General features: G+C 44.8%; 1 pseudogene; it reads right to left on the bottom strand.

Moving 5' to 3' along the window:
• Nucleotides 1–87: 87 nt before the first annotated feature.
• On the bottom strand, nucleotides 88–21,771 carry LOC139563760 (mitochondrial ribonuclease P catalytic subunit-like; annotated as a pseudogene).
• Between the last annotated feature and the right edge of the window lie 629 nt (nucleotides 21,772–22,400).

Raw genomic sequence — 22,400 nt, 5'->3', positions numbered from 1 at the left:
GGTTTGATGAATGCTTTTTTTTATATATAATCTAGGACTCAAAGTGATTGAGTCTTTCTTTTATAATTTTTTCACGTTATATAGTTTCATTAAGGAACACTGTATTTTACAGTTTGTGAAGATCAAACAGAAGCAGGTGCCTTATTTTGCCCTGGTGAGACAAAGACACTTCTGGGGAACTAAATAAGTATATCTCTCTGCCCCATTCTCATCATAGTGGATGTGACAGGAGCCTCTATTTGTCTGGACAATGGTGTCATAACTTGATATCCTCTGAAAAAAAGTAACAAAACACCACAAGAATTATAATAACCTCAAACACACATATGCCATGCATTTATTTCTTTGGGGCTCTCGAGTGGCACAGCAGTCTAAGGCACTGCATCTCAGTGCTAGAGACATCACTACAAACACCCTGATCCTCATATAGACAACATGAATTTATGCATTGATTTGTAATAAATAAGCAAGCTCCATCTCTCTTTTACTCTCACCTGGAATCATACACTCTTTCCCGGAGTGTAACTGCTCAGCACCAGCTAGTTCCCTCTCTGCCACTTGAAGAAGAGGCGTCAAGTAGCACCATCGGGCAGGCAGGCCTTGTGGTCCCGCATCAGGTCCCGGCTCAAAGTTACAGTGGTTCCCAGAGTGCAGTGTGGCATACAGCAGGAAAGGGTCACCCTCAGAACTGTCAAACAACCAGAGGTGTCAAGATCCAAACAAACCCAAAGAATACACAATGTATTGCACACAAATACACAGAGAGGACAAAACATTAAGAACACCTTTCTAATACTGCGTTGCCTAATATGATCCTCCAGAAAGCTTTGGTTTGTAAAGACATAGGACTGATTTTGTAAGACAGAGTATACAGCTGAATTAACATGTCAGTGAAGAAGCAGTGGGCCTTCTGCTGGACCAGGCTCATGTCATGTCTGTCCCAGCTGCGTGAGGGCCGCTGCATGTGCTTCCTCCACAGGACCAGAATGACCAGGCTCTGTCACTCCAGTTCTGACACCACCACCAGGAGCTGCATGTAAACACAAAGACATTTAGCCATCATCACTTATGTCACACCACGGTCCTTTTAATTAGGCACCAAACAGAACACAATGTATTTAAAAGGACTACAAATTTCTTTGCAAATTTTAACAAAATGTTTATTGCATGCCAGCCTTAATAAACATTATTTTGCTTTTAGAAGATCAACAAAGGTTAGCTAATATAATGCATTGCATTTAGGGTGAACATTCTCCTATCCTTCAATGTAAGATTTTTATGAATGAAAGAACACAATGCATTCGCCCATTGGGATGAATACTCAGTCCGTGATGTGTTAATACCTTCATTCACTTCCTCTGTAGGGAATTTCCCTGGTTGAGTCTGAGACAATTGACACATATTATATATTGTTTTTTTAACCTTTATGCAGGTCAGTTAAGAACAAATTCTTATTTACGATGACGGCCTACATCAGCTATAGAGAAATTAATTATCTCAATGCTTAACCATTGTTTTGGCTTTTTTTGGTATTAACTATTGGTTTACTCAGGTAGGGTTGCAAAAATCCAGTAACTTTCCCAAATTTCCCTGGTTTTCCAGAAAACCCAGTTGGAGTTCCTGGACAACCCTACTCAGAGGTGATGATGATGGGAGTTATTTTCTACAGGATATTGCATATTTTCCACTTTTGACAAAAAAAGGGGAAATTAAAAAGCTGATTGCAATCTTTATATTACTTTGCTATCAATTTGCACCTGTTTGACTGAGATAATTACTTTTTTTGTCTCATTCATCTCATCTTCTCTGCAACTTTTCCCTAGGTTCCTTGCTGCAAATGAGAATATGTTCTCAGTCAACATACATGGTGAAATAAGGGTTAAATAAAGAGGACCTGTGCAAACACCATGCCATTATTTAGCACTTTTTAAAAAGATCACACCTAGGGCCGTGGCAGTCATGAAATTTTGTCCGCCGGTTATTGTCATGCGAAAGTTTATTAACATAAACATGTTTAGCATCTCCAGGCCTCCACACATACAAGCAGCATACAAGTGTAAGGTTCTGCTTTTCTTTTCTTAGTCAACCTTGTGTTCTTTTTCTTTGTGTTCTGGAACGTAGTTCTGTCTTTCATTTTTGTTCATTGATTTCACCTGTGTTCGTTTCTCACCTGGTCTCATCAGCTCCCTATTTAGTTCAGTTCTTTCTGTTTGAATGGTAGTGAGGTATTGTTTGTTTTTGACTGCCTACCTGTGTTTGACCATTGCCTGCGACCACGTTCCTGCCTTCTGCGAAGGCTTAATAAACATCTGCTGTGCTCCGTGTGTGTGTGTGAATCTACACCTTTTTCTCTCTGAGTATTCATTACAACAAGCTGGTGATGCACGCCTTTGGAACATCTACATTTAAGTTGAATAAATCAATTTAATATACACCATGACAATAAATCCATTATTTATTTTAGGCAGGTCTAAAGAAACATGACATGAAGAAAATGTATTTCAGAAGAACAGAATATGTTTTGGCCTACTGTATGTTATCTGGCTATACGTCACGCCATAGGCTGTAGGCTTGTACATTTAACTATCAGTGGAGGCTCCTCATAAGAGGAAAGGGAGGACCATCCTCTTTAGTGAATTTCATAAAAAAAGTTAGAATTTTTATACTGAACTAAAATATAAACTCAACATGTAAAGTGTTGGTCCTATTTTTCATGATCTGAAATAAAAATTCCCTGAAATTTTGCATACACACAAAAAGCTAATTTCTCAAATTTTGAGCACAAATGTCTTTACATTCCTGTTAGTGACAGGTGTGACATATCAAGAAGCTGATAAAACAACATGATCATTACACAGGTGCACTTTGTGCTGGCGACAATAAAAGGCCACTCTAAAATGTGCAGTTTTGTCACATAACACAATGCTACAGATGTCTCAAGATTTGAGGGAGCGTGCAATTAGCATGCTGACTGCATATTAGCATGCTGTTAGCATGCTGACTGTCCACCAGAACTGTTGCCAGAGAATTGAATGTTAATTTCTCTACATAAGCCGCCTCCAACGTTGTTTTTGAGAATTTGGCAGTAGGTCCAACCTGCCTCACAACCGCAGACCACGTGTAACCATGCCAGCCCAGGACCTCCACATCCAGCTTCTTCACATTCGGGATCGTCTGAGACCAGCCACCCAAACAGCTGATGAAACTGAGGAGTATTTCTGTCTGTAATGAAGCCCTTTTGAGGGGAAAAACGAATTCTGATTGGCTGTGCCTGGCTCCCCAGTGAGTGGGTAGGCATATGCCTTCCCAGGCAACACTCATGGCTCAGCCCCTGCCCAGTCAGGTGAAATTAGGGCCTCATGAATTTATTTCAATTGACTGATATCCTTATGTCAAATCAAATCAAACTTTATTTGTCACGTGCGCCGAATACAACAGGTGTAGACCTTACAGTGAAATGCTATATACAGGCACTGGTTAGTCGGGCTAATTGAGGTAGTATGTACATGAATGTATAGTTAAAGTGATATGCATATATGCTAAACAGAGTGTAGCAGCAGCGTAAAAGAGGGGTTGGGGGGGCACAATGCAAATAGTCCGGGTAGCCATTTGATTACCTGTTCAGGAGTCTTATGGCTTGGGGGTAAAAGCTGTTGAGAAGCCTTTTGGTCCTAGACTTGGTGCTCCGGTACCGCTTGCCGTGCGGTAGTAGAGAGAACAGTCTATGACTGGGGTGGCTGGGGTCTTTGACAATTTTTAGGGCCTTCCTCTGACACCACCTGGTGTAGAGGTCCTGGTTGGCAGGCAGCTTAGCCCCAGTGTAGTACTGGAACGTACGCACTACCCTCTGTAGTGCCTTGCGGTCAGAGGCCGAGCAGTTGCCGTACCAGGCAGTGATGCAACCAGTCAAGATGCTCTCGATATTGCAGCTGTAGAACCTTTTGAGGATCTCAGGACCCATGCCACATCTTTTTCGTTTCCTGAGGGGGAAAAGGATTTGTCGTGCCCTCTTCACGACTGTCTTGGTGTGTTTAATGGATTTATTGTCATGGTGTACATTCTAGTTTGTTGGTGATGTGGACACCAAGGAACTTGAAGCTCTCAACCTGCTCCACTACAGCCCCGTCGATGAGAATGGGGGGTACTCGGTCCTCCTTTCCCTGTAGTCCTCAATCATCTCCTTAGTCTTTGTTACGTTGAGGGATAGGTTGTTATTCTGGCACCACCCGGCCAGGTCTCTGACCTCCTCCCTAATGGCTGTCTCTTCGTTGTCGGTGATCAGGCCTGCCACTGTTGTGTCTTCTGCAAACTTAATGATGGTGTTGGAGTCGTGCCTGGCCACGCAGTCGTGGGTGAACAGGGAGTACAGGAGGGGACTGAGCACGCACCCCTGGGGGCTCCAGTGTTGAGGATCAGCGTGACAGATATGATGCTACCTACCCTCACCAAATGGGGGCAGCCCGTCAGGAAGTCCAGGATCCAGTTGCAGAGGGAGGTGTTTAGTCCCAGGGTCCTTAGCTTAGTGATGAGCTTTGAGAGTACTATGGTGTTGAACGCTGAGCTGTAGTCAATGAATAGCATTCTCACATAGGTGTTCCTTTTGTCCAGGTGGGAAAGGGCCGCGTGGAGTGCAATAGAGCATGCATCATCTGTGGATCTGTTTGGGCGGTATGCAAATTGGAGTAGGTCTAGGGTTTCTGGGATAATAGTGTTTATGTGAGCCATTACCAGCCTTTGGAAGCACTTCATGGCTACAGACGTGAGTGCTATGGGTCTGTAGTCATTCAGGCAGGTTGCCTTAGTGTTCTTGGGCACAGGGACTATGGTGGTCTGCTTTAAACATGTTGGTATTTCAGACTCAATCAGGGACATTTTGAAAATGTCAGTAAGTAAAGACACCTGCCAGTTGGTCAGCACATGCCCGGAGCACACATCCTGTTAATCAGTCTATCCTCACGGCCTTGTGAATGTTGACCTGTTTAAAGGTCTTACTCAAATCAGCTACGGAGAGCGGGATCACACAGTCATCCAGAACAGCTGATGCTCTCATGCATGCCTCAGTGTTGCTTGCTTCGAAGCGAGCATAGAAGTGATTTAGCTCATCTGGTAGGCTTGTGTCACTGGGCAGCTCTCGCGGCTGTGCTTCCCTTTGTAGTCTGTAATAGTTTGCAAGCCCTGCCACATAAGACGAGCGTCGGAGCCGGTGTAGCACGATTCAATCCTAGCCCTGTATTGGTGCTTTGCCTGTTTGATGGTTCGTCAGAGGGCATAGCAGGATTTCTTATAAGCTTATGAGTCCCGCACCTTGAAAGCGGCAGCTCTACCTTTTAGCTCAGTGCGAATGTGTCCTGTAATCCATGGCTTCTGGTTGGCGTATGTACGTACAGTCACTGTGGGGACGATGTCCTCGATGCACTTATTGATAAAGCCAGTGACTGATGTGGTGTACTCCTCAATGCAATCGGAGTAATCCCGGAACATGTTCCAGTTTGTGATAGCAAAACAGTCCTGTAGTTTCGCATCTGCTTCATCTGACCACTTTTTTATAGACCGAGTCACTGGTGCTTCCTGCTTTAATTTTTGCTTGTAGGCAGGAATCAGGAGGATAGAATTGTGGTCAGATTTACCAAATGGAGGGCGAGGGAGAGCTTTGTACGCATCTCTGTGTGTGGAGTACAGGTGATCTAGATTTTTTTCCCTCGGGTTGCGCATTTAACATGTTGATAGAGATTAGGTAAAACTGATTTAAATTTCCCTGCATTAAAGTCTCCGGCCACTAGGAGCGCTGCCTCTGGGTGCTCGATTTCCTGTTTGCTTATTTCCTTATAAGTGCGGTCTTAGTGCGGTCTTAGTGCCAGCATCCACCTGTGGTGGTAAATAAACAGAATATCCATGTCATCATTCAGTCACGATTCCGTGAAACATAAGATGTTACAGTTTTTGATATCCCACTTGTAGGATATTCATGGTTGTACCTCGTCTAATTTATTGTCTAATGATTGTACATTGGCGAGTAATACTGACGGTAATGGCAGCTTTCCCACTCGCCTTCTGTGGATCCTTATGAGGCACCCCGCTCTGTGTCCTCTGTACCTGTGTCTCTTTCTCTTGCCAATAATGGGGATGTTGGCCTTGTCGGGTGTTAGCAGTACATCCTGTTCGTCCTGCTTGTTGAAGAAAAAATCTTTGTCTAATCCGAGGTGAGTGATTGCTGTCCTGATATGCAGAAGCCATTTTTTGCCGTAAGATACGGTGGCAGAAACATTATGTACAAAATAAGTTACAAATAACCCGAAAACCCCCCACATAATAGCACAATTGGTTCGGTGCCCGTAAAACTGCTGCCATTTCTTCCGACGACATTTATATGAACTGTAACTCAGTAAAATCGTTTAAATTGTTGCATGTTGTGTGTATATTTTTGTTCAGTATAGATAAAACTATACTAAATATATTGAAGTCACCAAATAATTTATTTTAAAAAACTGTTTTGCAATTGTCTACAGTTGCCTCAGTATTCTGTAGGGGAGCACCATGGTGTAGCCGGAGGACAGCTAGCCTCCGTTCTCCTCTGGTCACATTGACTTCAATACAAAACCTAGGAGGCTTATGGTTCTCACCCCCTTCCATAGACTTACATAGAGATTATGACAACTTCCGGAGGACATCCTCCAACCTATCAGAGCTCTTGCAGCATAAACTGACATTTTGTCCACCAAATCAAAGGATCAGAGAATTAATCTAGTCCTGAAATCATAAGCTTTGGTCACTGGAACTCTTCCAAGTTAAGGTAAGCATTTGTTTTTATTAATGTATTGCCACCGGGGCCGGCCAGTGTAACTGCTAAACTGATTTCTGACTGTACACTGTACTGCATGATTTTAGCGGGTTTATTAGTAGTTCTAGTTGACTATGATGTGACAACGATGTAGGCTGTGTGTAGCGGTTAGCGGTCATGATATGACGTTTTGGCTAGGAAAGGTTTTTTCACCTGGTCACAGACAGCTGATGTGTTGTGCAAGCGAAGGGAAAAGGTGAGGAGGAGACTGAATAGATAGTTGCGAGAAGTAATTATATACAGTATAAGCCTACAACGAGCAAAGTGATCATGCTGTTTTTATGTGGCTGCTATGAAAGTGAACTGTTAGCGTGTGATTAGGGGTGTATTCATTCCACCTATTCTGTTGAACCTTCACCTCACTAAAAACCCGGGTTCGATCCCAGGCTGTGTCACAACCGGTTGTGACCGGGAGTCCGATAGGGCGGTGCACAATTGGCCCAGCTTCGCCTGGGTTAGGGAAGGGTTTGGATGGGCACCTGCAGGCTGGCTTCGGTCGTCAGTTGGACGGTGCCTCCTCCAACACATTGGTGGGGCTGACTACCGGGTTAAGTGGGGGGGTGTTAAGAAGTGCGGTTTGGCGGGTCATGTTTCGGAGGACGCATGACTCGACCTTCGCTTCTCCCGAGCCCGTTGGGGAGTTGCAGCGATGAGACAAGATCGTAATTGGATCACAATTGGATATCACAAAATTGGGGAGAAAAGGGGTGTAAACTAAAAATAATAAATAAAAGAATGATGACATTCAATGCTGCAAAAATGTTTTGATACCCTTTCCCAGATCTGTGCCTCGACACAATCTTGTCTCGGAGCTCTACGGACAATTCCTTCGACCTTATGGCTTGGTTTTTGCTCTGACATGCACTGTCAACTGTGGGACCTTACATAGATAGGTGTGTGCCTTTCCAAATCATGTTGAATCAATTTAATTTACACCAGGTGGACTCCAATCAAGTTGTAGAAACATCCCAAGGATGGTCAATGGAAACAGGATGCACCTGAGCTCAATTTCTAGTCTCATAGCAAATGGTCTGAATACTTATGTAAATAAGGTATTTCAGTTTTTATTTTTAATAAATTAGCTAAATTTTCTAAAAGCCTGTTTTCGCTTTGTCATTATTGGGTATTGTGTGTAGATTGATGAGGGGAACAAATTATGTAATACATTTTAGAATAAGGCTGTAACGTAACAAAATGTGGAAAAAGACAAACATTTCTGAATATACTCAGTCCATCATTACTTTAGGCCTATGTATAAGGTCTAATTTGCATATGGGTGTTTGGAATTAATCATCACCTCTGAAAGTGCTGTCCATTTCATTGCACTCTCTTGGCATTCTCTCAACCAGCTTCACAAGTTAGTCACCTGGAATGCATATCAATTAACAGGTGTGCCTTGTTAAAAGTTAATTTGTGGAATTTCTTTCCTTCTTAATGCATTTGAGCCAATCAGTTGTGTTGTGACAAGGTAGGGCTGGTATACAGAAGATAGCCCTATTTGGTAAAAGACCAAGCTCATATTATGGCAAGAACAGCTCAAATAGACAAAGAGAAATGACAGTCCATCATTACTTTTAAGACATAAAGGTCAGTCAATATGGAAAATTCCAGAATTTCAAAAACCATCAAGCACTATGATAAAACTGGCTCTCATGATGACCACCACAGGAAAGGAAGACCCAGAGTTACGTCTGCTGCAGAGGATAAGTTCACTAGAGTTACCAGCCGCAGAAATTGCAGCCCAAATAAATGCTTCACAGAGTTCAATTAACAGACACATCTCAACATCAACTGTTCAGAGGAGACTGTGTGAATCAGGCCTTCATGGTCGAATTGCTGCAAAGAAACCAATACTAAAGGACACCAATAAGAAGAAGAGACTTGCTTGGGCCAAGAAACACGAGCAATGGACATTAGACCGGTGGAAAGCTGTCCTTTGGTCTGATGAGTCCAAATGTGAGATTTTTGGTTCCAATCACCGAGTCTTTGTGAGATGCAGAGTAGGTGAACAGATGATCTCCGCATGTTTGGTTCCCACTATGAAGCTTGGAGGAGGAGGTGTGATGATGTGATAGAGATACGCCTTCCCATCTGGTTTGCGCTTAGTGGGACTATCATTTGTTTTTCAACAGGACAATGACCCAACACACCTCCAAGAAGGAGAGTGATGGACCAAGAAGGAGAGTGATGGAGTGCTGCATCAGATGACCTGGCCTCCACAATCACCTGACCTCAACCCAATTGACATAGTTTGGGATGAGTTGGACCGCAGAGTGAAGGAAAAGCAGGCAAAAAGTGCTCAGCATATGTGGGAACTCCTTCAGAACTGTTGGAAAATCATTCCAAGTGAAGCTGGTTGAGAGTGTGCAAAGCTGTCATCAAGGCAAAGGGTGGCTACTTTGAAAAATATAAAATATATATAAAATATACATTTTTGGTTACTACATGATTCCATATGTGTTATTTCATAGTTTTGGTGTCTTCACTATTATTCTACAATGTAGAAAATAGTAAAAATAAAGAAAAACCCTTGAATGTGTAGGTGTGTCCAAACTTTTGACTGGAACTGGAAGTGTTTGATGTGATTTTCGATTGCGTTTGCATTGATGTCAGCGTGGTTAGAGGGACAATAGAGCCCTGAGTACCAGGCCATTAGGACCTGGTGATCGTTAGCGAGTTGAGTACTACTAATGCATGTCCAGAGTGGATAATGATTCAACGGCCACTTACAATTTTACTGGTGTCATGACTCAGGACTGCAGGTGTTGCAGTAATTTGGTCACCGCAACAGCCCTAATCACACCCTGTTCTCTTTCTGTCCACTCTAGATGAGGAAGTGTTGACCTGGGAACAGCCGGTGGATGTGGCTGTTTTCTGCTAACTCATCATGGGGGAAGTGAGCTTGGAGCAGCAGGTGTAAGGTTTACCAAGTAAAGCGTGAGACAAGAGCCATGAACTTTTAGCTGTAACCTGAAGTAATTTATATTTCTCACCTCATTGTTGTATCCGTTTTAGTTTCTCATTCTCTCTTCTAGCAAGAAGAGGAAGATGGAAAAAAATAAACCCAGAATAATCATTTAATTACACAACGATTTCTATATTAAAAGTCATTGCTTATTGCAAATATCTGTTAATAGTAGATTCATGGTTTTACACACAAAAAAACTCCTACATGTCTAGTTGTCCGATGTGGTTGAGGCTGCAGACGTGTGGGTTGTGGAGATGTGGCCTTTAGCTCATAACTGGGATGGAAGTTTACCCCACACACACACTTGAAATACTGATGTTAGTCATGTGAGAACCGGAGAGGAAACCCCCTCAATAAGGCATCAGGGTCTGTAGGTGTGCTGAAACAATACTCTCTGTGCTGCGATTATACAAACACAGAACTCCTATATTTTTTAATATATATTTTTTATTATTTATTTATTTATTTATTTGAAAGCAGGGGATTAATATCTACTCTATGCAGTCAGTGACCTGAGGCCACAGCCCCTCCTGCTCACTTCACCTGTCAGAGAAACAATAATGCCACACAATTGTGGGGAGTTGGAGGGAGGAAAAGGAATGTTATTATTCACACTGTGTGGTCAGACTCTGTGGTGACTGAGGGTTCTGCTTACAGATAGAAACCCACAGAGTATGGTTAGGCTATGAAAAAATATATACCCATCTTTCCCACAGGATCCAATCTAAACAACAGCCTCCCACATCACCCTGCAGCTGTGACAATGCAATCTCCACTGTGTCTCAAGTGGGGGAAGACTGGCATTACAACTAAGTCACTTCAATGGAATTCAAGACGTTCCCTTTCAGGATATTTGTATTTGGCTCTATCCGAGGGGTCTATCCGAGGGGGAGGCAGGTAGCCTAATGGTTAGATACCCTAAATGCTATTGCCTGCAGTTGTGCTCTTGAGCAAGGCACTTAACCCCCCACAACAACAGCTCCTTGGGAGTCCAGTGAGGCAGCCACCTGCACCTCTTCTAAACCTGTATATGTATGTGTGTCTTCCTGAGAGGTTAAAAGCGGAAATTAAATTTTGGTTGGACATGGTGTGCAACTGACCGATAAAGTGATCTTAATGTTAATCTATTAATCTATATCTGCTGGTGTGGCTGTGCTCCATATTACCCCCTAGTGGCAAAAGGAGAGATGGTGGAGACATACTGTACATACAGTACATCCTATTCAGAATTACTTAATTGTACTGAGTCACAAATACAGAATAGGCACCCTTTAAATTCTGTAACTAGGAATTAGGTAATATTCACAGTGATTCCAGCCTTAGTCATTATATTGGAAAATCAACAAGTACTTTTCTCTCACAGATTCAACTAAACGGATGTTTGAGAGTATTTGTTTTAATGATGATGACTGATGCTCGACCACTCAAGTAGTAGAAAATTAAGGAAATCCACCCATTGCATTGGGAGATTTCTTTTTGAGTGACACGGACTGTGGTTTGCTTAGTTTGGAAGACAGAGGAAGAGTAACAGTGAGTCAGCATGAACCTCAAGCACACTAACATGAGCTGTTGCCTTGCCAACTGGAAATGGTAACACCAACTGTGGGTGTTCATTATGTTCTAATAGCTACTGTAGAGAGGGCAGGGAAGGAGAGAGAAGGGCAGGAGAAGGCATGGTAGGAGAGGGCTGGGCAGGGCATGGCACGGCACGGCATGAGAGGGCAGGGCTGGGACTTGGAGATTCCATCAGGTGCAGTCTAATTGCATTGCAGAAGCCACATCAATAACACATCTCAACCTTATGTGTCAGATCTTATGGTCAGATCAACAGTGCCAACCTAGGCTCGGAACATTTCGTACCATCTTGCTCAGATTGTTGTTCCATTGAGTTTGGCAGGTCGCTGCCTTAAGAAAATAGACAAGGCCTTGCCTTAACTCATGACAATTATATATTCTGGATTCACACCGCCAGATATGAGAGATCTGGCAGAGCACTCACCATCTGCGACTGGTTCCCTTTGATGCCCATGTTGGCAATGTTGAAACTATCTATGACCATGTCAAAGGCCGGCTTCCACTTGACAAAGTTCTTGAAGCTCTCCAGCTCCTGGGAGAGGGAGAAACATTTGGTTACCCAAGCGACTGGTTTAAATATTTGGTGAAATGCTATGTGCTTCCATTTTAAATGTTTGTGCATGTCAAGTGCATATCATATGTAATATTGGCATTTTTATGATGCATTTCAATGTCTCACAGCTATCAAATATCAAAATCTTAGGTGAAATATAAAGGGGCTGGGGGGGATTCACATGCTGGAACAATATCACTTCATGACAACACCAGACTTGAAAGTCACAAGCACCAGCTCACGTTGCATGCCTGACTGTATACAACAAGGATGAATTTTAGTAACAGGGCAAGACTTGCTCAATATTTACTGAACTTGACAGCCAGACCTTCCCTTTTTTTGTCATGTTTTTCTTTTCTTGTTTCCATTTCAATGGGAACCTGGACTGGCTCCAGATATGAGTCTGGCAGTACACAGTACAGTGGGGGAATTTCTGGCTGGACCACATGCCAACTCCAGGCCACACCTCTACATGTCTGTCTATCATGTACATTGTACACTGTATGTATGCATGCATTGGTCTCTCGTGTTGCCGTCACTGCTGCATTGGAAATAGAGATCCATTTACATTTCATTGGTAAGAGGTTGGTAAATACTGGTCATACATGTCTAAATCTAAAGTATTTTGCTGAACTAAAATGTTTCTTTAAAAAATAGGATTTCATCACATGTATATGCAAATATGTTCCTCATGTTTCCAGAGAATGCAATGAGACTGACCAACTGCAGCCTACACACAGGACATTACAGTAGGACACTGCAGAGTCCATTCATTGTTCAACAAATCATGTTGTATAAGTGTCTATTATACAATACTGTAGCCATGGGAACAGGCCACTACTTTCACTTCTTTGTCTCTGCGATGCAAATAGCCTGAGAAATCCCCCGCCACACCCCAACACAAACCTCAAAGTCCACCAGAACAACAGTACTGTATACCCTTGCAAAATACTAACCATTCTTCAAGGTGGCTCCAACTGCTTGATTGTACTGTACCTTTGAGAATAAAAAATGCAGCTAATAATTCTATAAAGAATTGTAGCTTATTTGACTAAAGCTAGTAACTTGTCCCTTGTAGCGTCAGCTGTGTGAATTGTGTCAGTTGCTCTGTCTAGTGGTGTCAATTTTTGTATATTTTCCATTTGGTTTCCAATTTTTATATTATGCACTTCGAGATTATTCTGTATAATAAAAAGCACTTTGCAAATGTCATAAATTATTATTATTAATATTATTACTTTTATTTTAACAGCATTGCAGTGAGACATCTGTATAGAATGGAAAGGGGAAGAATATTTGGGGAATCCATCTTTTGTGCAGAAGGGAGAAAGTTCTGAAATAAATAACATTCAGAAGTCAAGAAATGTTCAGGCCCTGTTTCAGGCCATAGACATTCATATTCATTAAGTGTCCATATACAGGCCTCTGTGATAAAAGCAGGATGTTAACATCTAGTTGACCAATAGGCTTGGGACGAGGTTACTTTCACATTTACTTCACCTCTACCTTATTAACACAGCTTGTTGTGTTGCTATCTACTCCCTGCAGCAAAAGCAGTTGTCATGGAGAGTTGAGGTAGCACAATGGGACTAGAAGAACTGGGAATTCTCAGAGGTTGTAGGGTCACGTGACTGGTGCCTAGATGTTGTTTGTTTGATGGAGTCTGATACAATGAATCTCCAGTGTAGTTCCATAATACCTTTTTTGCACTATTGGTAAGTAAGCATTTCACTGTAAGGTCTACACCTGTTGTATTCAGCGCACGTGACAAATAAAAGTTGGTTTGATTTGATTGTGGAGGGAAAGGGTTTGGCAAGGCACAGCCTTCGCTTTGGCTCCCCCTCCTGTCCAGCTCAGGTGTTCGGCGTCGCTGGCCGTCTAGCTGCTGCCGAACCTGCTGCTGGCAATCGCCCTTCACTCATTAACCCCGTACTTGTCTCATCATCATTACACACATCTGGTTCCAATCCCCACTCTATCACTGCATATATACTCCCTCTGTCATTTGTCTTTGTCGGTCATTGTAAATGTTGCTTGTTTTATTATTTTGCATTTTGGGTTTCATCCCGCTTTTATATATGCTGCTTTAATAAATTCAGTAGTTCTAAACCTGAGACCGCCTCCTGCCTACTCCTCTCTACACTTGACAAGTAGGAAGAGATTATTTCACATTTGATGGCTCTTCATTGTTCTTGCACAATTAAGTTATCCATGTGGAAAAAGGACAGAAGTCTGAGAAACAATTTTATCAACAAGATAAAATGTCTAAAATCACTGAGGAGCCTACATATTAAATGCATTAGGCTACACAGTGACATTCCACAACTATTCTACAAAAATCCCCCAACCTCCCAAAACAAAAGTTGTAGATAACTATTTGTTCCACCCATGTCTGTGACCTAATAGTGTCTAGTCTAAAGCAAAATAAACTGGTTGTTTAAGTTCTATGGCTGGGTCTATATTCTAAAAAACCCTGTCAACTTGTTTCAAAATGTTACCATAAACTCTTTCTTGTCAGTGTAAGATTATTTTTGTGTTTATGCTATGCCTTTACCTCTAAAAGTATTGATTGGGACAGAAAGAGAAATTGGCTAAAACAAAGCAGTATTGTGAATCCTAGACAAAAATTATGCAGATGCTTTCAATTGGTTCTGAATGCATTGTTCTTGCACTGTTTCATGCGACAGATTTAACAAAAGTTGAACCTTGAAAAGAAATCACTGATGCTGCATAGGAGCATGCAAGGAGCAACGCTCCAGCCCCAGGACTGAAGGCGTTAGTTTTCAGTGCCCCACAGTGGTTTCACTACATAAACTACTCACTCATGTAGACATGGGGGGTTAGAGTACACACACACAACACACACACACACACACACACACACACACACACACACACACACACACACACACACACACACACACACACACACACACACACACACACACACACACACACACACACACACACACACACACACACACACACACACACACACACACACACACACACACACACACACACACACACACACAGAGCAGGCAGGGACTTTCCAGGGTCACTCATGTAAGAGCCTATTGAGGGCTGAAATGTGAAACTCTTTTGTGCAGCTTACAACTGCAGCGGGCTAAAAACTGTCCAAGCTGTGCACAGAAATAAACATGTCACAAAAAGCTAGTGTTACCTAAAGCAACAGAGAGGGATTACAGCTCAAAACAGGGATTTAACTGACATGCAGCAGCAGCGAATTGCATTTCCGTAAAATAAACTGCCATAAAATAGCTTATTACTTTATTATACAATATGCATATCTTTATCTATACTGAACATGCCAATTGCATGCAAGCTCAAAACTTGAGACATACGTGGCATTGTGTTGTGTGACAAAACTTCACATTTTAGAGTGGTGCAGGCCTACCGGCAGACTCTGTTGCCCCGGCTGCAGGAGGGCACAGAGGAGCTCCTCTGGGAAGTGATGGAGGTGTCTCGCCTGCTTTCCCTGCTCTTGAGGGATGTGGCCCGCGCCAATGGATGGGCCATGGCGCAGGTGGTTACCTCGCGGCGCCATCTCTGGCTGGCCCAATCCCGTCTGTCAGCTGCTCTCCAGAGCACATTTGCCACTCTCCCAATCACCCCAGGGCTGACGTTTGGCCCAGGGGTTGATGACATTCTGGAGCAGACCGATAAGGTTCGTAGGGACCGGGAGACCCTGAGACGGTTCATGCCGCCTCTTCAGGCCCGGGTCCAAGGCAGACGGACCGTCGCCACTCACCTGCACCCGAACGATAGTGGGGTCCCTCTCCTGCCCCATCGCCTCATGCTGAGGGACGACAGCAGGGAGGGGCACAGCGTGCGGTGGAGCAACAACCTGTCAACCGTCACCACCACAGGGACGTACCTGGGGAACCCAGGCGCACGGGGCACCAGAGGAGAGGCGGGCTACGGCAGGACCCCTGACACACCCTTCCCCGGCCTCGGCCGCTTCTCCTGGTCTCAAAGGGCAAAGTGGGGGGAGGGTGTGGAGTCCCACTAGGTGTTGTCCACAATGCTCGAGGGCTACCGACTCCAATTCCGGTGCCGGCCCTCATCCTTCAGGGACCTTTGTGTCACCACGGTGGCCGACCTTCACCCAGCTCATTGGCAGTATCTCCGATTCGTTTTCGAAGGGACAGCTTACGAATTCATGGTTCTTCCCTTCGGCCTCTCCTTGGCACACGCACTTTCACAAAGTGCATGGACGCTGTCCTGGCACCTCTCACGTCCTGAGGATTGTTTATCCTCAATTACCTGGACGATTAGCTGATTTGTGCCCTGACCAGGACATAGGTCCTGTCAGACAGAGACATGCTCCTGACCCACATCGCGGGCTGGGTCTGACACCCACCCAGAGGATGGCCTTCATTGGCATGGAACTGGACTCAGTTCTCATGAGAGCACGCCTGCCCACCAGAAGGGTTCAGGCGATCTTATCTTGTCTCGACCACTTTCGGCAGGAGCGGGTGGTATCCGCCCTGACCTGCCAACGCCTGTTGGGCATGCTGACGGCGGCCTCGTTGCTGATTCCCCTGGGGTAGCTCCATCTCCGGCCTCTTCAACGATGGTTCAACTCCCACCGGCCGCACCCGAAGCGCCACCGTCACCGCCAGCTGTGGGTGACCGCACAGCATTCTTGAGGTGGCGCAGTCACTCCTTTCTCTCAGGTGGGTTGGAGATGCTGAGTATATGCCGTCGGGAGCTGGTCAGCACAGACGCCTCCCAGATCGGCTGGGGGGGTGTGACCAAGGGCAGGTAGGCCAGCGGCTGTTGGCTATCCCCTTGGAGCAGCAGGCACATCAATACACTAGAGCTCCGAGATGTACTGCTGGCCCTGCAGTCTTTCCTTCCACATCTGAAGGGAAGACATGTTCTGGTGAGAACGAACAACACCACAGTGGTAGCTTACATCAACCATCAGGGTGGACTAAGGTCCCACCACCTCCATCTTATGTCACGGGAGCTCCTTCTCTGGGCTCAGGGACATCTAGTGTCTCTACGCGCAGCACACATACCTGGCATCCTGAATGTAGCTGTGGATATGTTCTCAAGGGAGGGCCCGCCACCATGGGACTGGAGTTGCACCTGTGGGACAAGTTCGGGAGGTCGCAGGTGGACCCATTTGCCTCCCTGGACAATGCACACTGCCTCCTGTGGTACTCCATGTCAGAGCCACCAGGGCCTCTGGGCTTGGATGCTCTGGCTCATGATTGGCCAGGGCTGGAGTTTTACGCATTCCCCCCTTTTCCCCTGATCCAGGCTGTGCTGGACAGAACCAGAATGGCGGAGCATCGTATGCTGCTGGTGGCCCCATACTGTCCCAGACGACCCTGGTTCAGCCTTCTCCTTGCCCTGTTGACTGGGACACCTTGGCAACTGCCCCTGAGACCCAACCTGCTGTCTCAGGCTGGGGGAACTCTGTGGCATTCAAGACCACACCGCCTCAGTCTGTGGCACCAATGGTCCATTTACAGGAGGGCGCAATGTGCTACCGGATGGACCCCGGTGGGAGGAGTATATCTCTCCGCCTCAACCCTTCATTCCTCCCGAAGGTTCTGTCAGACAAACATGTGAACATCCCTTTAATCCTGTCTGCTTATGACCCCCCCGGCAGTGGCGGGGGAGCCTGGGCCTCCCTCCGGCATGCTGTGCCCTGTGCGGGCACTGGCTGCCTATGTGGAGCGGACACGGTCAGTGAGAACAACAGACCAGCATTTGTCTGCTATGGTGAGAGAGTCCTGGGGGCTGGGCTATCAAAGCAGAGGCTCTCTCACTGGATCATAGACACGATTACGACAGCATACCGCCTGGCTGGCAGGCCAGTGCTGGGATCTGAGGTGGCACATTCAACACGAGGTGTGGCTGCGTCCTGGGCTCTACTGAGACGAGTGCCCCTCGCTGATATCTGTGCTGCGGCCAGCTGGGCTTCATCTTCCAACTCTTCTAAGTACTATCGGGTAAATGTGGCACCTCCCTCTGCTGTTGGTTCAGCGGTCCTGGGCATCGCCTCCCCTTCCGGGGACTGTGCTGTGACCCCCCTTCCACTTTGACGGCCCCTGTATCTCGATCCCTCGCTGAGACTTCGCTGCAGGCTGGCTAGGTCCCTCTAGCACCGACTAAATCTGGTACGGGTATACCAATATATTGGAGTGATCCAATATAGTGAAACATAACGAAGGTTACGTATGTAGCAACAGTTATGTGAGCTATATGGAGCACTCTAATCCTCTAGGGTGCTAGAGGCACCTCAAAAATGATGTCGAGAACATGTGTCACGGTCATGGGGTCTATATATAGGGGCGTGACACAGGTGTACATGGGAGTAAATCTATAAATCCTCACTTCGGATTTATCCCTCTGCCGCGGAGTAATACCAACATATTGGAGTGATCCATATAGCTCACATAACCACGGTTACATACGTATCCTTCGTTTTTCATGGTTCGGGTTAGGCCCTTTAGTTCCAGTGAAGGGAAATCTTAATGCTACTGTATACAATGACATTTTAGATGATTCTTTGCTTCCAACCTTGTGGCAACAGTTTGGGGGAAGGCCCTTTCCTGTTTCAGCATGACAATGCCCCTGTGCACAAAGCGAGGTCCATACAGAAATCGTTCGTCGAGATCGGTGTGGAAGAACTTGACTTGCCTGCACAGAGCCCTGACCTCAACCCCATCGAACACCTTTGGGATGAATTGGAATTGAATTGGAAGGCCGTTATAGCAGCCAAAGGGGGACCAACTCCATATTAATGAACATGATTTTGGAATGAGATGTTCGACGAGGAGCTGTCCACATACTTTTGGTCATGTAGTGTATCGGTACAAAAAGGAATTCCCATGCTCCCATTAAGACAAAACAGAATTAACAAGGTGTTTTCCCCACAGTAGTCTGTAGGTTATATTGTGTATAAAGGCTTGCACACATCGCAATGAATGAGTATCTAGCGTTCGTCTGCCGATCGTTCAGCGTGCTGTGTTTTAAGTACCACCCGCGGTAGACGTCTGGCTGCCAACATTTTCACAAAATTCTACATGTAAAATCGGTGGGCAAATTACGTTCAGAGGTGCTAAGTACTCTCAGACTGTAAATGCTATTGGTGTGTCTGAGCCCTAAGAAGCATTAGGTACATAAGATAAGACTCAGTCTCTAAGAATTGTATGTTTCCTCCCATGCGTCTGAAGATTTCTTATTGAAGAAACATAAATGGCCACATATAGGAACAGTGATAAATGGAGGTAAGCTAGATACTGCACAATTATTTTGATCTGAGAAGAGCCTACAAGCAGCTATCATCAAACACTGCATTTAGACAGGCGGCCCAATTCGGATATTTTTGACCAATCACATTAGATCTTTCCACATCAACTCTTTTTCTGAGCTGATCTGATTGGTCAAAAGACCAATTAGTGAAAAAACTATCCGATTTGGGCTGCCTGTCTAACAAAGCCAATGAGGTGCAACAGGTCTTTTCCAGTAAAGGCTGAAATGTATTTTGTCACCTACATATTGACCAGCCTTTGCTAGTGTCTGCAATGTGTGGCTGGACTGAGCTGACTGACTATAGCGGGCTCAGTGAGGGATACATAGAGAGACACAGGGAGCTAAATGTGCTGCAACTGGAAATCCCCCCCTGATCAGCAAGATCCACCCTGAACAACACTGTATCACGCAATAATGCATTTCTCAGCTGATTAGTTTGACCAATACTTAAAAAATGTTTGCCCAAACATCCAGCACCAAATGAATAGTTCAATGCAAAATCAAAAATTTGCAAATCTCACTGCATGCATCTGGAGAAATGCAGGAGAAATCTACAGTTGCTTGACATTACCAACCCTCTGCCATTAAATTCACATCGTGCAGACTTGGTTTAATACGACACTAGCACCATCTACTGGCCATTGTATCTATCTACTTTTACATGATGTGTTTGTTCAACCAAATGTATTCAAAAGGATCGGCTGATAAAAAAACATAAAGCTGACCTGTAGTGCAGACAGTTTGCATAATGTGTTTGGACACTATCAGTGTGGTGATAGACAAGAGGGAGACAAATAAGAAAGAAAAAGAGGTTCCCAAACCTCTGGAGTGGTCTCATTTAAGACATCTCTGCCTTGGATCACATCCCCCATAACCCTGTCCTTGAGCTGGGCGTACTCCTCCGGACTCTGTGATGAATTCCAGCTCTGCCTGACAGCTCAGACACAATCCCCTGGTTACAGGGGGTAAAGAGGCCAGAGGTAAAAAAAAAAAAATTTTTTTCCAGCCATCTAGATTTCTTATAGAAGTAGCCTATGAAGTGCTGATTAAAACTCTGAATTCATTAGGTCTAATGGTTTAATGACGAGGAGAATGTTTATGTCGTTACCTGGGATCTACGGTGGACCAGCTTCCACTCCACTTCTGGTCTAGAAGATTGGCAGGAGAGAGGAAGATATCATCAAACTAAAATAGGCACAACCCATGCTTTGTTCCAATAATTTTGTGTGATTGTAGGCCTATTCAGTAACCTATACTCAGGATTTACCTCTCAAACCAAGCTTTGATATCTTTAGCCAGAGTCTCCATGGGATAGATCTGGTTGTCTCTATATGAAGCAGGATGGACTGCAGCCCGTCCCCATGGCCCTGATGAGAGAGGCCACACTGGAATAGGGCCTGCCATGTCTCCTGGTTGGGAATGAGGCCCTTCTCCATCAGTTCGGCATACAGGGCCCCGGCAGTGGCACCATCACCATGCAGTACTGCCCCCACGATGGCATCGCCGTAGTTACGCGGTGATGGCCCTCTTGATGGGTGTGATAGCGCCTCCTTCCAGCGTTCTGATCTGCTAAAGCCCTTTATGAGCAGGCTGGAGGCCCTGGTGTCTAACGTCATGATCTGGCTCCTCATGATGTCATACTTGTTAAACACCTCCAAGTGGTGGCCACTGCTGACACACAGGGTGAGGTATTGAAGAAGCAGCTCGTAAGACAGTGTCCCGGTATCCATTGCAAAATAGGGACTTGGCCACGCTAATGTCTGTCCCATCGGCCAGCATTGATGCCATCATCGTCAAAGCGATCGGGGTTCGGTGAAGTCAATTTGAGTCTCTCCCTTTCTGAGGCAGTGCGAGGGTGGTCTGGGGGTTCCACTCTCTTATTCTTTCTGGGGAAGTCTGGTTCTTCCTCCTACAGGGCCGCCTCAGCCCTCTTCTTTTGGTATTCAGCAGTTATCTTAGCTGTTCCAGCAGCAAACACTGACTTGGGAAAAGGGGGCCTCTCTCTGATATTGAAGTCCCTCTGTCTGTCTTCTTTCCTGTTGGTACCTTCATGTCTACTCACTCCTTTCATGCATAATAGTCTGGTGCAACCTGATAGCTTGCTAATCACATTATTTAGGGGAATAAAGCCAGGAGTGCTGGGATGAGAGTGTGGGCTAATGTATTTGACGTTTTCTTGGTTTTGATATCAGGAAGGAGTCCATTGTTTACAGAAAATATTTTGATGATACCAACTACTTTAACAATATTATTTTGTACACACTGTCAGTGTCAGCTGTGCGGTCTCATGCCTCTGTTGTATCAAAAACAGTTAAGTGAAGTTCAAACTAACATTAGCTAGCTAGCTGGAAGTGTCAAGACACATCCGTTGTCATTTCCTACAAGTAACAACCAGTTAACAGCTGATAATAACAGGTTTAATTATTTTATTCTTTGGCTGATAATTTGACTAAATAATATAGCTGAAGAAGAATTTACGGAGTATTGAGAATGAATGCCTGTGATCAGAAAGTTGAATTTCATGATAGCCGACAAACCCATTGCAGGATTAGACAGATGGGTATACAGAGAAGATTTACTTGCGTCCCGTTAGAGGTTGGGATGTTGATGTTGTAGTTTCAATGAGCAAGGCAGAGGCAAAACGCCTGATATGGACAGTGATGCTGCAGAGATGGCAGGAGCAGTGGAATAGAGATACTAAGGGCAGGCATTTATTTCAAGTACAGAGGAAAGCTTGGGAGCGGAGTACGGCAGGAAGGGACAGAAGAGAGGAGGCTATTTTTACAAGATTAAGGGTAGGACACAGCCAGTAGTCCTTAAATGTGATAGGAAAGCATCCAACAGGAAAGTGTGATTATTGCCAGGAAACAGAAACGGCGGAGCATGTATTGCTACAGTGTGGGCAGATCACGTATGAGGGAGAATTGTAATTATTTTATTTTATTTAACCCTTATTTAACTAGGCAAGTCAGTTCAGAACAAATTCTTATTTACAATGACGGCCTTCCCCGGCCAAACCCGGATGACGCTGGGCCAATTGTGCGCCGCCCTATGTGACTCCCAATCACAGTCGGTTGTGATACAGCCTGGAATCTAACCAGGGTCTGTAGTGACGCTGGAGAAGGGGATACAGGAAATTAGTTTAAAGAGTATATTGAGTAGAACGTCAT

The sequence above is a fragment of the Salvelinus alpinus genome, chromosome 34 (genome assembly GCF_045679555.1).
Source record: "Salvelinus alpinus chromosome 34, SLU_Salpinus.1, whole genome shotgun sequence".
NCBI lineage: Eukaryota > Metazoa > Chordata > Actinopteri > Salmoniformes > Salmonidae > Salvelinus > Salvelinus alpinus.
Note: the sequence above shows the minus strand (reverse complement) of the source record. Positions and strands in the feature narration are given on the sequence as shown.